Genomic DNA, 15,497 nt, shown 5'->3' with positions numbered 1-15,497 from the left:
CCTGGATTTATTTCTAGAATTTTTGGTCAGGCAAATTGGTACAGTTTATTAGTTAAAATCACCCATGTTACAGGGGTCGACTACACTGACCTTCGCGCGTTACAACTTGAATATCTCTCTGTACAGGGTTTCAATACTGATGCCGTTTATTTCTAATGAAACTACACTCAAAAAGGAATCTTCACATATAAGGCATGACTTCTAATTCATTCTGCGTAATTTATGGAAAATTTTCAAAGTCACGACAGGGTACCCAGAAACCGTTCTGGCCCTGTCTCACGAGAACTTTAATATCTCTCGGTATACTGATCATATGATCGTTTAGTTACTTTCATATGAAAATATACTCGTCAAGGTTCGATCACATAATTTATTCACTATTTAACACCATTCCTACAAATTTTGGTGATTTTCCCCATCCACGTCACTGCAGCTGGCAGCATCTGTTTTTAAGGTAGGCTTTACCTATATTGTAGTTCCCATGGATCAACTATAGTCTAGTCATACTTAGGTCCACATATGATCATATTTAGTCATTCCAATGGCTGATCATGTGACCAACACTCCCATTCCAATCCATAATCACATCATGAAACCATATATAATTACAAACCACAAATGGTCTAATTCCATACTCCACTATTACGAACCATTTTTGCATGGCCGTACACATATACAACACAAGTACTTAAAAACAACCGAGGGTAGTCCTATACATGCCATATCCGAACTCAACTAAAGGAGTACCAAAAAGGGGCTTTGATAGTGTGGTTGACTTCAACTTCTATGATCCCGAATCCGATCGCTAACGAGCAAAATCTATAAACAGAGAAACAAAGAAACGGAGTAAGCAATTTTTGCTTAGTAAGTTTCGAGCCATAATATACACACAACCAAAGCATAGCATTCAAGTAGCTAAACAATAATTCATATGCACAATTTCTCAAAGACATGCTTACTTCACAATCCCAACTCTTATTTTCATACACAAACAACGGCTTAGTTAAGGCCGATAGCTCATTTATCATTGGAGCGAATATTCATACGCACTTACTCATAGTGTGCAAAGCACACACAAAACATACCTTATTGGGAATTTCTCAAGTGCATTAACTGAAAATTTTCCAGCAGCTTATAAATTTCGAATCACATACCTTCGGAGTTTAACCGGAAATAGCTACTCGTTCAAACGCCTTCGGGACATAGCCCGGTTATGGTAACCCGCACAAATGCCTTCGGGACTTAACCCGGATATCACAACTCGCACAATTGCCTTCAGGCTTAGCCCGGATATCATAGCTTGCACAATTGCCTTCGGGCTTAGCCCAGATATCACAATTCGCACAATTGCCTTCGGGCTTAGCCCGGATATCACTCGAACATTCATGCACATCTTTGTTTCATTTTCACAACAAAACTTTTATGCACAATTCACTTAACAAAATATCATTTCGCTCAATGGCCATATACAAGGCGAATTTCGATTGCTTATTACTTCATTCAATCGAATCAAAATCTAAGTTTCGATACTCGAAAACTTACCTCGGATGTTGTCGAACGATTCCGATGGCTATTCGACTACTTTTTCCTTCCCTTTATCGGATTTGGTCCCCCTTTGCTCTTGAGCTTAATTTAACAAATAATTTGATTCAATCATTTGAGTATCGAAAAGAAGAACTCAAGGCACTTAGCCCACATATATTCACTAGACATTAAAGTCACATAAGTACGAATTCATGAATCGACTCAACACACAAAGCCTTCAACATGCTTACTCATGGCGAACAACACAACCTCTTAGGTACTCATTCATGGCCGATTATGCATGTTGATGTTGAGGCCAATTACATGTTTAACACCACACATGAATGGCACACATTTTACTAGCTAATGCTTTACATATTGTAGCTCAATACTTATAATATAGCATCAAGCACTCATATGGCCGATTATACTTAGTCATTCTTGCACCAAATCAACAATAAATTCCAAGATTTTCACATCATATGTGTACTAGGCCGAATGTACTTGCAATTTCACAACCATTCTTCAACATTTTCTTCTTTAAACAAACATATTTATCACTTACTTCATAACCAAAACATCATGTGCAAACATATACACACATATAGGTGCAAGGTCAATCTCAAGGGGTTCATACCCATCCAAACACAAATTTTTACCAATCAAGTAACAAGCATAAATCATGCTCATGAATGCACCATGGCCGAATACATCACAACCATACCCTTTTAACTTTGGTCATGGTTAAACAAAGAATTCAATGTCCTACTCAAGAATACTAAAAGAAATTTCAAGAGTAGTCAATCCTTCATTACATGCATCATCAACAAGCTTCACATTTAGCATGCAATGGCTTTAACACAATATCAACCTTGGCCAAACACCATTTTCATGGCATAACAAGGATTTGAACCATGGCTAACATGCACATCAAGTTAGCAACCAAAACAAACATGAATCTCATGACACAACCTCAAACATACCTTAATCTTGATGCAAGTATGACCAAATCTCCTTCTAGTTCTCTTCCAAGCCAAGCATGAAGCAAAACTCCTATCTTCTCCTTAGTATTTTCGCCAAGAAGGAAAGAACAAGGATGAACAATTTTTTCTTGTTTTTCTTTCACATACACGGCAATGGGGGAAATGCCACACTCACACACTTTTTTTTTCTTCTCTTCCCACAACTTAATTATTAAATCATTTCCCTCATCATCCATTAACAAAACATGTTTCAACATGTTTTCTTTGCCCATAACCCTTGTCATGGCCGGCACTAAGCTTCCTTTTGGGGAAATTTGACATGCAAATCCCTTATTTTTGCATGCATGATTAACTAGTCATCACACATTTCCCCATCATACTTTCAAAGTTTACTACTAGGTCCTTTCTAGTGAAATTCACCTTTATTACACTAAATCGAATCATCAAAATGCCACACACAAATTAACACATATCATAGGCATCAAAATAAATTTTAAATTATTTTAATGCCTCGATTTTGTGGTCCCGAAACCACATCCCGACTAGGGTCAATTTTGGGCTGTCACAGGACATGTTGTATCGGATGATGACATTAGAGTTAATCCGAGCAAAATTTCTGTTGTCGTAGATTGGAAGCCTCCAATGAATGCATCTGAAGTAAAATGTTTTCTGGGTTTAGCCGAGTATTGTAGATGATTCATCAAGGGATTCTTGATGATTGCTATGCCGTTAATGAGATTGTTGCAAAAAGAAGTTAAGTTTGAATGGTCCAAGAAATGTCAACAAAGCTTCAATCAGTTGAGAGCATTGTTAATCGAGGCACCTGTGTTAGTTCAACTAGAGTTCGGTAAAGAATTTGTGAGTTATAGTGATGCTTCATTGAATGGTTTGGGTTGTGTTCTGATGCAAGAGGGTAAAGCGATAACGTATGCTTCTAGATAGTTGAAACCGCATGAAAATAATTATCCAACATATGATTTAGAGCTTACAGCTATTGTGTTTGCTTTGAAGATTTGGTGACAGCATTTGTGCGGAGAAAAATTTCATATATTCACGGATCATAAAAGTCTAAAGTATTTGATATCCCAAAAATATTTGAATTTGAAATAGGCCAGATGGCTCGAGTTATTGAAAGAGTGCGACTTGATCATTGATTATCATCCGAGAAAGGCTAATGTTGTTGCTGATGCTTTGAGTAGAAAGTCTCTATTTGCTTTGCGAGCTTTGAACATGAGATTGAACTTGATTGATGATGGTTTGATTTTAGTTGAGTTAAAAGCTAAAATAACATTTTTGCAACAGATTTGTGAAGCTAAAAAATGTGACGATGTGTTGAGAGCTAGACGGGAGCAGATTAAGACAACAGCTGATTTAGATTTTCATGTTGGTTCTGATGATAGTTTCTATTTCAAAGGCAGAATTTGTATTATGAGAAATTCTGATCTAGTTTAGAAAATCTTACGAGAAGCTTATAGTAGTAGCTTGTCTATTCATCCTGGTAGTAATAAAATGTAACACCCCCACGCCCGAAACCGTCACCGGAGTCAAGGTTGAGGTGTTACTAAACTTATCTTACCTTTTAAACAACTCTAAACCACTTATTTTAATTTTCGGAATAAACTGATTTTCTATGTCATGGTTGCTTAAAAATTCATTTCTCGAGTTTCAAAACTCAAAATTAAGATCCGTAAATCTTTCCTGAAACTAGACTCATATATCTATCTAATAATTGTTTTCTAGAATTTTTGACTTAGCCAATTAGTACAGTTTATTAGTTAAAGTTACCCTTGTTTCAGAATTCGATTGAACTGGCCTCTACTTACTTTGAACCACTTTTCTCTCTGTACAAAAATCATATGACTATACCGTTTGTTTCTATTAAAACTAGATTCAATAAGGACTCTAACCATATAAAGTAAACCACCTAATTATTATTTTAAAATTTATGGTGAATTTCTAAATTTGGAACAGGGGATCCAGAAATCCCTCTGGCCCTATTTCACCAAAACTCAAATACCCTATAAAATACAAAACCTTTACCTGTTTTGCTTATTTCATATGAAAATAGACGCAACGAGCTTTAATTTCATATATTATTCACTATCAACCCATGTCTCCACAATTTCTTGTGATTTTTCAAAATCCCATTATTTCAGATACTTGAATCTGTTTTTAAGTTACTTTCACATATTTCATAGTTTTCATGTGATAGATACTACTTAATCATACATACTATTAAACATGTATATCATCAGCCACTCTATTAGCTAATCACTAGAAAGTATTTACACATCATTCATTGATCATATCATATCAAAAGAAACCGAGTTCCTATACATGCCATACACAAAATGAAACGTCTAACTATACCAATGTGATTTCTTCGATAGTGTGATCGGGTCTCCGACGTTTCCTTCGATCCTCGAGAGGCTTGATAAAAACTATAAGAAAAAAAAAATAAAGAGAGTAAGAACTAGGATTAGTAAGCTTACAAGCAAATAAATTACAACATTCAACATAATGAATAATTATACATAATGTCACCTAGCCTCATAAACTTTCTTTAGTTCTCATTTTCTACCTTCTTCTTTACTCACTTACCTTCTTTCTTACCTGACCTTTCACTATTCATAAATATAATATACCTTCCCTTCTGCTGATAATTCACTGTAATTTAACGTGTACAATGACCTGTTGGACCACTCGGAATACTAAGGATACTAGGGTCGTTCCTGTTTATCAATATCCTGCCAATGCCATGTCTTCGACATGGACTTTCATGAATTATTCCTGTCTCCAATGCCATATATATATATAATATGGGCTTACAAGGCTCATTCCTGTCTCCAAAGCCATATATCTGATATGGACTTACATGGATCATTTCTGTCCTGTCCTGTCCTGTCAACCCCAACATCCTAACATTCCTAAGGTTCAAACGGGGTTTCACAATGCTTTTTCTCTGTCACAATGCCTTTAATTCGACTTTAAATATTCAAAGAAAATAAGTATATAAATGCTGGAAATTGACAATAATAATGTAAAATAAAGGATATTGCATTTATTTACTGTAAACTTACCTCGATACAAAATGTGACTAAACTTTACAATTTAGTCCTTTACTTTTTCTTTTCCCCGATCTACTCCTGAATTTCGCTCTTCTTGATCTATAATAGCAAATTTAACTTATTTAATATTCACATTTATCAAAACAGTCCTTGACCCAAACTTTGGCAAAATTACATTTTTGCCCCTAAACTTTCACATATTTGCACTTTTTCCCCAAGGCTCGTAATTTAAACTTCATCCTATTTTCTTATGTTTTATGACATGCTGATCATTTTTCCGTTCTATGACAACATCAAATTCACACTATAACATGTACTTATGACTATTAGGTATTTTTACCGATTAAGCCCTTTTACTCGTTTTCACTTAAAACCGAGTAGCACAAGTTGTCTAACATATTTTAAAACCTCATATTCTATAATAAAACATCAAAATAAACACTTTTCACCTATGGGTATTTTTCCAAATATGAACCCTAACTTAAATTATTGCTAGCATAAGCTTTATCGAGCTAAGGGACTCAAAACGTAAAGAACATTAAAACGGGCTTGGAATCACTTACTATGGAGCTTGAAAGCTTGAAAAACCCTAGCTATGGATAACCCTTTAAATTTTGTGCTAATGAAGAAGATGATGAATTTTGTGTTATTTTTCCTTTTATTTCATTTAATATCCAAATGACCAAAATGCCCTTCCTTATTAAACTTTCAAAATTCCATCCATGTCCTATTTTGTCCATGAACTTAGAAATTGGTCAAATTGTTATTTAAACCCTCCTAATTAATATTCCAAAGCAATTTCATACTAAAAACTTCTAGAATGCAAGTTTTGCAAATTATTCGACCCTAATCTCTACTTAAGCACTTTATGCATAGAATTTCATCACGAAATTTTCACACAATCATGCAATCATATCATGAACCTAAAATAATAATAAAATAAATTTTTCTACATCAGATTTGTGGTTTCGCAACCACTGTTCCGTTTTGGCCCTATTTCGTGCTGTTACATTTCTCCCCCCCTTTAGGGATTTTCGTCCCCGAAAATCTTACCTGTGAAGAGATTTTGGTACTGTTTTCGCATAGCCTCTTTGGGTTCCCATGTAGCCTCGTCTACCCCATGTCTATTCCATAGTACTTTCACAAGTGCAATACTTTTGTTCCTTAATTGCTTTATCTACTAATACATGCTTGCCTAATGGATTCGATACTTTAATCACAAATTCTGTAGATTCTATAGGCATACTTGTACTAGACATCAATTTCTTGCAAACATATGAATGAGTTAAACCCGAATCAATCAAAGCAATGACATTAATATCATATAGAGAAAATATACCCGTAATCACATCGGGGAAGGATGCCTCTTCGCGTGCACGAATAGCATAAGTCCTTGCAGGGGCTCTAACATCTGGTCTCACAGCCGAATCTCTTGAGGTACCTCACATTTGCTCCTACCCCAGTTGCCTTGGTGATCGCCTCTAGTAGGAGCATTTCGATCTAGCACTCGTGTTATCTCTCGATTAGCCACCTCTGGACATTCTCGTACAAAATGATCTGAGCGCCGATTTATAACAAACATTTTCGTCTGCCCGACAAGGACCATAATGAAGTCTACCACACCATGAACACCCTGATCTACCCTGTCCAACATTACCTACACTCGCAGTCGAGGTGTTCTGAGCCTTCGAATCCTTAAATCTCTACCTCTATTCTGACTAGAATACCCGGCTGAGAAACTAGATCTGGTAGAAAACCCCTTTGGTCTTTTGGATGTAGCCTGGAATGACCTGCTCATCTGTCTCTTCTTTGTATCTTGTGTCTCTATCTCAACTTTGCCTTTTGTTTTTAACAGCTCCTTTACCTTACAGGCTCTCTCAACTAAAATAACGAACTCTTTTATTTCTAGGACGCCCACTGATAGTCGAATATTATCATTTAACCCATCCTCAAACCTTTTACACATAATAGCCTCTATGGACACACAGTCTCGAGCATATTTACTAAGCCTGACAAATTCGTGCTCATTATCTGTCACTATCATATTACCTTGTTTCAGTTCCAGGAATTCCTTTCTCTTCTGGTCAATAAACCTCTGACTGATGTACTTTTTACGAAATTCCTTCTAAAAGAAATCCCAAGTGACCTTCTCCTTTGGTACAACCGATACAAGTGTCTTCCACCAGTAGTAGGTCAATCTCTAAGAAGTGATACTACACATTTCATACATTCCTCGGTGTACAAGATAATTCGTCAAAGACTCGATAGTATTTTCTAACCAAAATTCTACTCTTTCGCATCATCATCTTTTGTTGCTCGAACTCTTCGCGCCTTGTTTCTGATTCTATTAATCGGTGGCATTTCTCTTATCACTGCACTTCGTGGATCGGAGGAGCTTCACTACATAGGGCGCTCGAGAATCATAAGGGGTGGAGGTCTAACTCTTTGGATTCGCATTTAACAAACTCGACAAACAAATCATTCAAAGCTTGGAAGAGAGCTTCTCGAGTCACTCCTCCCGATTAACTGTTACTAGCCTATTCTCAAATGGCACCGCCCTTCCACGGAGCAAATGCATTACTTTCTACATCATCATCACCAGCTCACTCGGGATCCATTACTATAAAACAAAATATCTAAAATTGTCGAGTCGTCACACTATCAAAATACAGTATGGCATGTATAGCTAGACTTTTACTCACACTAACTGCTCGAGAACCGACTAAACTCTTTTGATACCAATAAATGTAACACCCCCACGCCCGAAACCGTCACTGGAGTCAAGCTTGAGGTGTTACTAAACTTATCTTACCTTTTAATCAACTCTAAACCACTTATTTTAATTTTCGGAATAAACTGATTTTCTGCGTCATGGTTGGTTAAAAATTCATTTCTCGAGTTTCAAAACTTGAAATTAAGATCCGTAAATTTTCACCGAAACAAGACTCATATATCTATCTACAAATTGTTTTTTAGAATTTTTTACTCAGAAAATTAGTACAGTTTATTAGTTAAAGTTACCCTATTTCGAATTCGATAAGGATTCTAACCATATAAAGTAAACCACCTAATTATTATTGTAAAATTTATGGTGAATTTCTAAAGTTGGAATAGGGGATCCAGAAATCACTCTGGCCCTATTTCACCAAAACTCAGATACCTTATAAAATACAAAACCTTTACTGCTTTTGCTTATTCCATATGAAAATAGACACAACGAGCTTTAATTTTATATATTATTCACCATCAAACCATGTCTCTACAATTTCTTGTGATTTTTCAAAATCCGTTATTTCGATACTTGAATCATTTTTAAGTTACTTTCACATTTTTCTTAGTTTTCATGTGATAGTTACTACTTAATCATACATACTATTAAACATGTATATCATCACCACTCTATTAGCTAATCACTAGCAAGTATTTACACATCATTCATTGATCATATCATATCAAAAGAAACCAAGTTCCTATACATGCCATACACAAAACGAAACGCCTAACTATACCAATGAGATTTCTTCGATAGTGTGATCGGGTCTCCGACGCTTCCTTCAATCCCCGAGTGGCGTGATAAAACTATAAGAAAAAGAAAATAAAGAGAGTAAGCACTAGGCTTAGTAAGCTTACAAGCAAATAAATTACAACATTCAACATAATGAATAATTATACATAATGTCACCTAGCCTCATAAACTTTCTTTACTTCTCATTTTCTACCTTCTTCTTTACTCACTTACCTTCTTTCTTACCTGACCTTTCACTATTCATAAATATAATATACCTTCCCTTCTGCTGATAATTCACTGTAATTTAACGTGTACAATGACCCGCTTGACCACTCGGAATACTAAGGATACTAGGTCGTTCTCGCTCTATCAATATCCCGCCAATGCCAAGTCTTCGACATGGACTTACATGAATTATTCCTGTCTCCAATGCCATATATATATATATATATATAATATGGGCTTACATGACTCATTCCTGTCTCCAAAGCCATATATTTGATATGGACTTACATGGCTCATTTCGTCTGTCTGTCTGTCAACCCCAATATCCTAACATTCCTAAGGTTCAAACGGGTTTCCTAAAGCTTTTCTCTCACACTTTACCTTTAATTTGACTTTAAATATTCAAAGAAAACAAGTATATAAATGCTGAAATTGACAATAATAATGTAAAATAAAAGGATATTGCATTTATTTCATCAGAAACTTACCTCGATACAAAATGTGACTAAACTTTACAATTTAGTCCTTTACTTTTCTTTTCCCGATCTACTCCTCGAATTTCGCTCTTCTTGATCTATAATAGCAAATTTAACTTATTTAATATTCACATTTATCAAAACAGTTCTTGACCCAAACTTTGGCAAAATTACATTTTTGCCCCTAAACTTTCACATATTCACTTTTGCCCCAAGGCTCGTAATTTAAACTTCATCCTATTTTCTTATGTTTTATGACATGCTGATCATTTTTCCGTTCTATGACAACATCAAATTCACACTATAACATGTACTTATGACTATTAGGTATTTTTATCGATTAAGCCCTTTTACTCGTTTTCACTTAAAACCGAGTAGCACAAGTTGTCTAACATAATTTAAAACCTCATATTCTATCATAAAACATCAAAATAAACACTTTTCACCTATGGGTATTTTTCCAAATATGAACCCTAACTTAAATTATTGCTAGCATAAGCTTTATCGAGCTACCGGGACTCTGAAAACGTAAAGAACATTAAAAACGGGGCTTGGAATCACTTACTATGGAGCTTGAAAGCTTGAAAAAAACCCTAGCTATGGATAACCCTTTAAATTTTGTGCTAATGAAGAAGATGATGAATTTTGTGTTATTTTTCCCTTTTTATTTCATTTAATATCCAAATGACCAAAATGCCCTTCCTTATTAAACTTTCAAAAATTCCATCCATGTCCTATTTTGTCCATGAACTTAGAAATTGGTCAAATTGTTATTTAAACCCTCCTAATTAATATTCCAAAGCAATTTCATACTAAAAACTTCTAGAATGCAAGTTTTGCAAATTATTCGTCCCTAATCTCTACTTAAGCACTTTATGCATAGAATTTCATCACGAAATTTTCACACAATCATGCAATCATATCATGAACCTAAAAATAATAATAAAATAAATTTTTCTACATCAGATTTGTGGTTTCGCAACCACTGTTCCGTTTTGGCCCTATTTCGTGCTGTTACATTTCTCCCCCCCTTTAGGGATTTTCGTCCCCGAAAATCTTACCTGTGAAGAGATTTTGGTACTGTTTTCGCATAGCCTCTTTGGGTTCCCATGTAGCCTCGTCTACCCCATGTCTATTCCATAGTACTTTCACAAGTGCAATACTTTTGTTCCTTAATTGCTTTATCTACTAATACATGCTTGCCTAATGGATTCGATACTTTAATCACAAATTCTGTAGATTCTATAGGCATACTTGTACTAGACATCAATTTCTTGCAAACATATGAATGAGTTAAACCCGAATCAATCAAAGCAATGACATTAATATCATATAGAGAAAATATACCCGTAATCACATCGGGGAAGGATGCCTCTTCGCATGCACGAATAGCATAAGTCCTTGCAGGGGCTCTAACATCTGGTCTCACAGCCGAATCTCTTGAGGTACCTCTGTTACTTGCTCCTACCCCCAGTTGCCTTGGTGATCTGCCTCTAGTAGGAGCATTTCTGGATCTAGCACTCTGTGTTATCTCTCGATTAGCCACCTCTGGACATTCTCGTACAAAATGATCTGGAGCGCCGCATTTATAACAAACATTTTCGCCTGCCCGACAAGGACCATAATGAAGTCTACCACACCATGAACACCCTGATCTACCCTGTCCAACATTACCTACACTCGCAGTCGAGGTGTTCTGAGCCTTCGAATCCTTAAATCTCTACCTCTATTCTGACTAGAATACCCGGCTGAGAAACTAGATCTGGTAGAAAACCCTTTGGTCTTTTGGATGTAGCCCGGAATGACACGCTCATCTGTCTCTTCTTTGTATCTTGTGTCTCTATCTCAACTTTGCCTTTTTTTTTAATGACTCCTTTACCTTCTGTGCTCTCTCAACTAAAATAACGAACTCTTTTATTTCTAGGACGCCCACTGATAGTCGAATATTATCATTTAACCCATCCTCAAACCTTTTACACATAATAGCCTCTATGGACACACAGTCTCGAGCATATTTACTAAGCCTGACAAATTCGTGCTCATTATCTGTCACTATCATATTACCTTGTTTCAATTCCAGGAATTCCTTTCTCTTCTGGTCAATAAACCTCTGACTGATGTACTTTTTACGAAATTCCTTCTAAAAGAAATCCCAAGTGACCTTCTCCTTTGGTACAACTGATACAAGTGTCTTCCACCAGTAGTAGGCTGAGTCTCTAAGAAGTGATACTACACATTTCATACATTCCTCGGGTGTACAAGATAATTCGTCAAAGACTCTGATAGTATTTTCTAACCAAAATTCTACTCTTTCTGCATCATCATCTTTTGTTGCTCGGAACTCTTCTGCCCCTTGTTTCCTGATTCTATTAACTGGTGGCATTTCTCTTATCACTGTACCTGTGACTGGAGGAGCTTCAGCTACATAGGGCGCCTGAGAATCATAAGGGGGTGGAGGTCTAACTGCTGGATTCGTACGAACAAACTCGACAAACAAATCATTCAAAGCTTGGAAGAGAGCTTCTCGAGTCACTTCTCCCTGATTAACTGTTACTAGCCTATTCTCAAATGGCACTGCCCCTTCCACGGGAGCAAATGCATTACTTTCTACATCATCATCACCAGCTCACTCGGGATCCATTACTATAAAACAAAATATCTAAAAATTGTCAGGAGTCGTCACACTATCAAAATACAGGTATGGCATGTATAGCTAGACTTTTACTCACACTAACTGCTCTGAGAACTGACTAAACCTGCTTTGATACCAATAAATGTAACACCCCCACGCCCGAAACCGTCACTGGAGTCAAGCTTGAGGGGTTACTAAACTTATCTTACCTTTTAAACAACTCTAAACCACTTATTTTAATTTTCGGAATAAACTGATTTTCTGCGTCATGGTTGGTTAAAAATTCATTTCTCGAGTTTCAAAACTTGAAATTAAGATCCGTAAATTTTCACTGAAACAAGACTCATATATCTATCTACAAATTGTTTTTTAGAATTTTTTACTCAGAAAATTAGTACAGTTTATTAGTTAAAGTTACCCCTATTTCAGAATTCGATAAGGATTCTAACCATATAAAGTAAACCACCTAATTATTATTGTAAAATTTATGGTGAATTTCTAAAGTTGGAATAGGGGATCCAGAAATCACTCTGGCCCTATTTCACCAAAACTCAGATACCTTATAAAATACAAAACCTTTACCTGTTTTGCTTATTCCATATGAAAATAGACACAACGAGCTTTAATTTTATATATTATTCACCATCAAACCATGTCTCTACAATTTCTTGTGATTTTTCAAAATCCCGTTATTTCTGATACTTGAATCTGTTTTTAAGTTACTTTCACATTTTTCTTAGTTTTCATGTGATAGTTACTACTTAATCATACATACTATTAAACATGTATATCATCAGCCACTCTATTAGCTAATCACTAGCAAGTATTTACACATCATTCATTGATCATATCATATCAAAAGAAACCAAGTTCCTATACATGCCATACACAAAACGAAACGTCTAACTATACCAATGAGATTTCTTCGATAGTGTGATCGGGTCTCCGACGTTTCCTTCAATCCCCGAGTGGCGTGATAAAAACTATAAGAAAAAGAAAATAAAGAGAGTAAGCACTAGGCTTAGTAAGCTTACAAGCAAATAAATTACAACATTCAACATAATGAATAATTATACATAATGTCACCTAGCCTCATAAACTTTCTTTACTTCTCATTTTCTACCTTCTTCTTTACTCACTTACCTTCTTTCTTACCTGACCTTTCACTATTCATAAATATAATATACCTTCCCTTCTGCTGATAATTCACTGTAATTTAACGTGTACAATGACCCGTTTGACCACTCGGAATACTAAGGATACTAGGGTCGTTCCTGTCTATCAATATCCTGCCAATGCCAAGTCTTCGACATGGACTTACATGAATTATTCCTGTCTCCAATGCCATATATATATATATAATATGGGCTTACATGACTCATTCCTGTCTCCAAAGCCATATATTTGATATGGACTTACATGGCTCATTTCTGTCCTGTCCTGTCCTGTCAACCCCAATATCCTAACATTCCTAAGGTTCAAACGGGGTTTCCTAAAGCTTTTTCTCTGTCACTTTGCCTTTAATTTGACTTTAAATATTCAAAGAAAATAAGTATATAAATGCTGGAAATTGACAATAATAATGTAAAATAAAAGGATATTGCATTTATTTACTGTAAACTTACCTCGATACAAAATGTGACTAAACTTTACAATTTAGTCCTTTACTTTTTCTTTTCCCCGATCTACTCCTGAATTTCGCTCTTCTTGATCTATAATAGCAAATTTAACTTATTTAATATTCACATTTATCAAAACAGTTCTTGACCCAAACTTTGGCAAAATTACATTTTTGCCCCTAAACTTTCACATATTCACTTTTGCCCCAAGGCTCGTAATTTAAACTTCATCCTATTTTCTTATGTTTTATGACATGCTGATCATTTTCCGTTCTATGACAACATCAAATTCACACTATAACATGTACTTATGACTATTAGGTATTTTTACCGATTAAGCCCTTTACTCGTTTTCACTTAAAACCGAGTAGCACAAGTTGTCTAACATAATTTAAAACCTCATATTCTATCATAAAACATCAAAATAAACACTTTTCACCTATGGGTATTTTTCCAAATATGAACCCTAACTTAAATTATTGCTAGCATAAGCTTTATCGAGCTACGGGACTCAAAACGTAAAGAACATTAAAAGCGGGCTTGGAATCACTTACTATGGAGCTTGAAAGCTTGAAAAAACCCTAGCTATGGATAACCCTTTAAATTTTGTGCTAATGAAGAAGATGATGAATTTTGTGTTATTTTTCCCTTTTTATTTCATTTAATATCCAAATGACCAAAATGCCCTTCCTTATTAAACTTTCAAAAATTCCATCCATGTCCTATTTTGTCCATGAACTTAGAAATTGGTCAAATTGTTATTTAAACCCTCCTAATTAATATTCCAAAGCAATTTCATACTAAAAACTTCTAGAATGCAAGTTTTGCAAATTATTCGTCCCTAATCTCTACTTAAGCACTTTATGCATAGAATTTCATCACGAAATTTTCACACAATCATGCATTCATATCATGAACCTCAAAATAATAATAAAATAAATTTTTCTACCTTGAATTTGTGGTTTCGCAACCACTGTTCTGTTTTGGCCCTATATCGGGATGTTACATAAAATGTACAGTGATAGTGGCCAAGTATGAAATGAGAGATCTCAGAGTTCGTATCGAGATGTTTAGTTTGTCAGCAAGTTAAAGTTGAACATCAGGTACCTTCTAGTTTGTTACAACTAGCGATAATTCCAGAGTGGAAATGGGAACATGTCACGATGGATTTTGTATCGAGATTGCCTCTATCTCTGAGAAATAAAGATGCTGTGTGGGTCATTATTGATCGTTTGATGAAATCAGCGTATTTCGTTCCAGTGCATCTGGATTTTTCACTCGAGAGATTACTAGAGTTGTATTTGGTTGAGATTGATAGATTGCACGGTGTGCCGGTTTCTATTATTTCTGATAAGGATCAGCGGTTTATGTCTCGATTCTAGAGCATGTTACATGAGGCTCTAGGTGCTCGATTGCATTTAGTATTGCATTTCATCCTCAAATAGACTGTTAATCTGAGCAA

The 15,497-nt window shown here is 35.5% G+C and overlaps 1 pseudogene; it reads right to left on the bottom strand.

Annotated features, from left to right (window-relative positions):
• Positions 1-6,992: 6,992 nt before the first annotated feature.
• The window catches only part of LOC128290584 (uncharacterized), a 40,522-nt pseudogene continuing 32,017 nt past the window's right edge, over positions 6,993-15,497 (bottom strand).

This window comes from Gossypium arboreum, chromosome 3, assembly GCF_025698485.1.
Source record: "Gossypium arboreum isolate Shixiya-1 chromosome 3, ASM2569848v2, whole genome shotgun sequence".
Lineage (NCBI taxonomy): Eukaryota > Viridiplantae > Streptophyta > Magnoliopsida > Malvales > Malvaceae > Gossypium > Gossypium arboreum.
The sequence above is the reverse complement of the archived record's forward strand: the minus strand, read 5'-3'. Positions and strand labels throughout refer to the sequence as shown.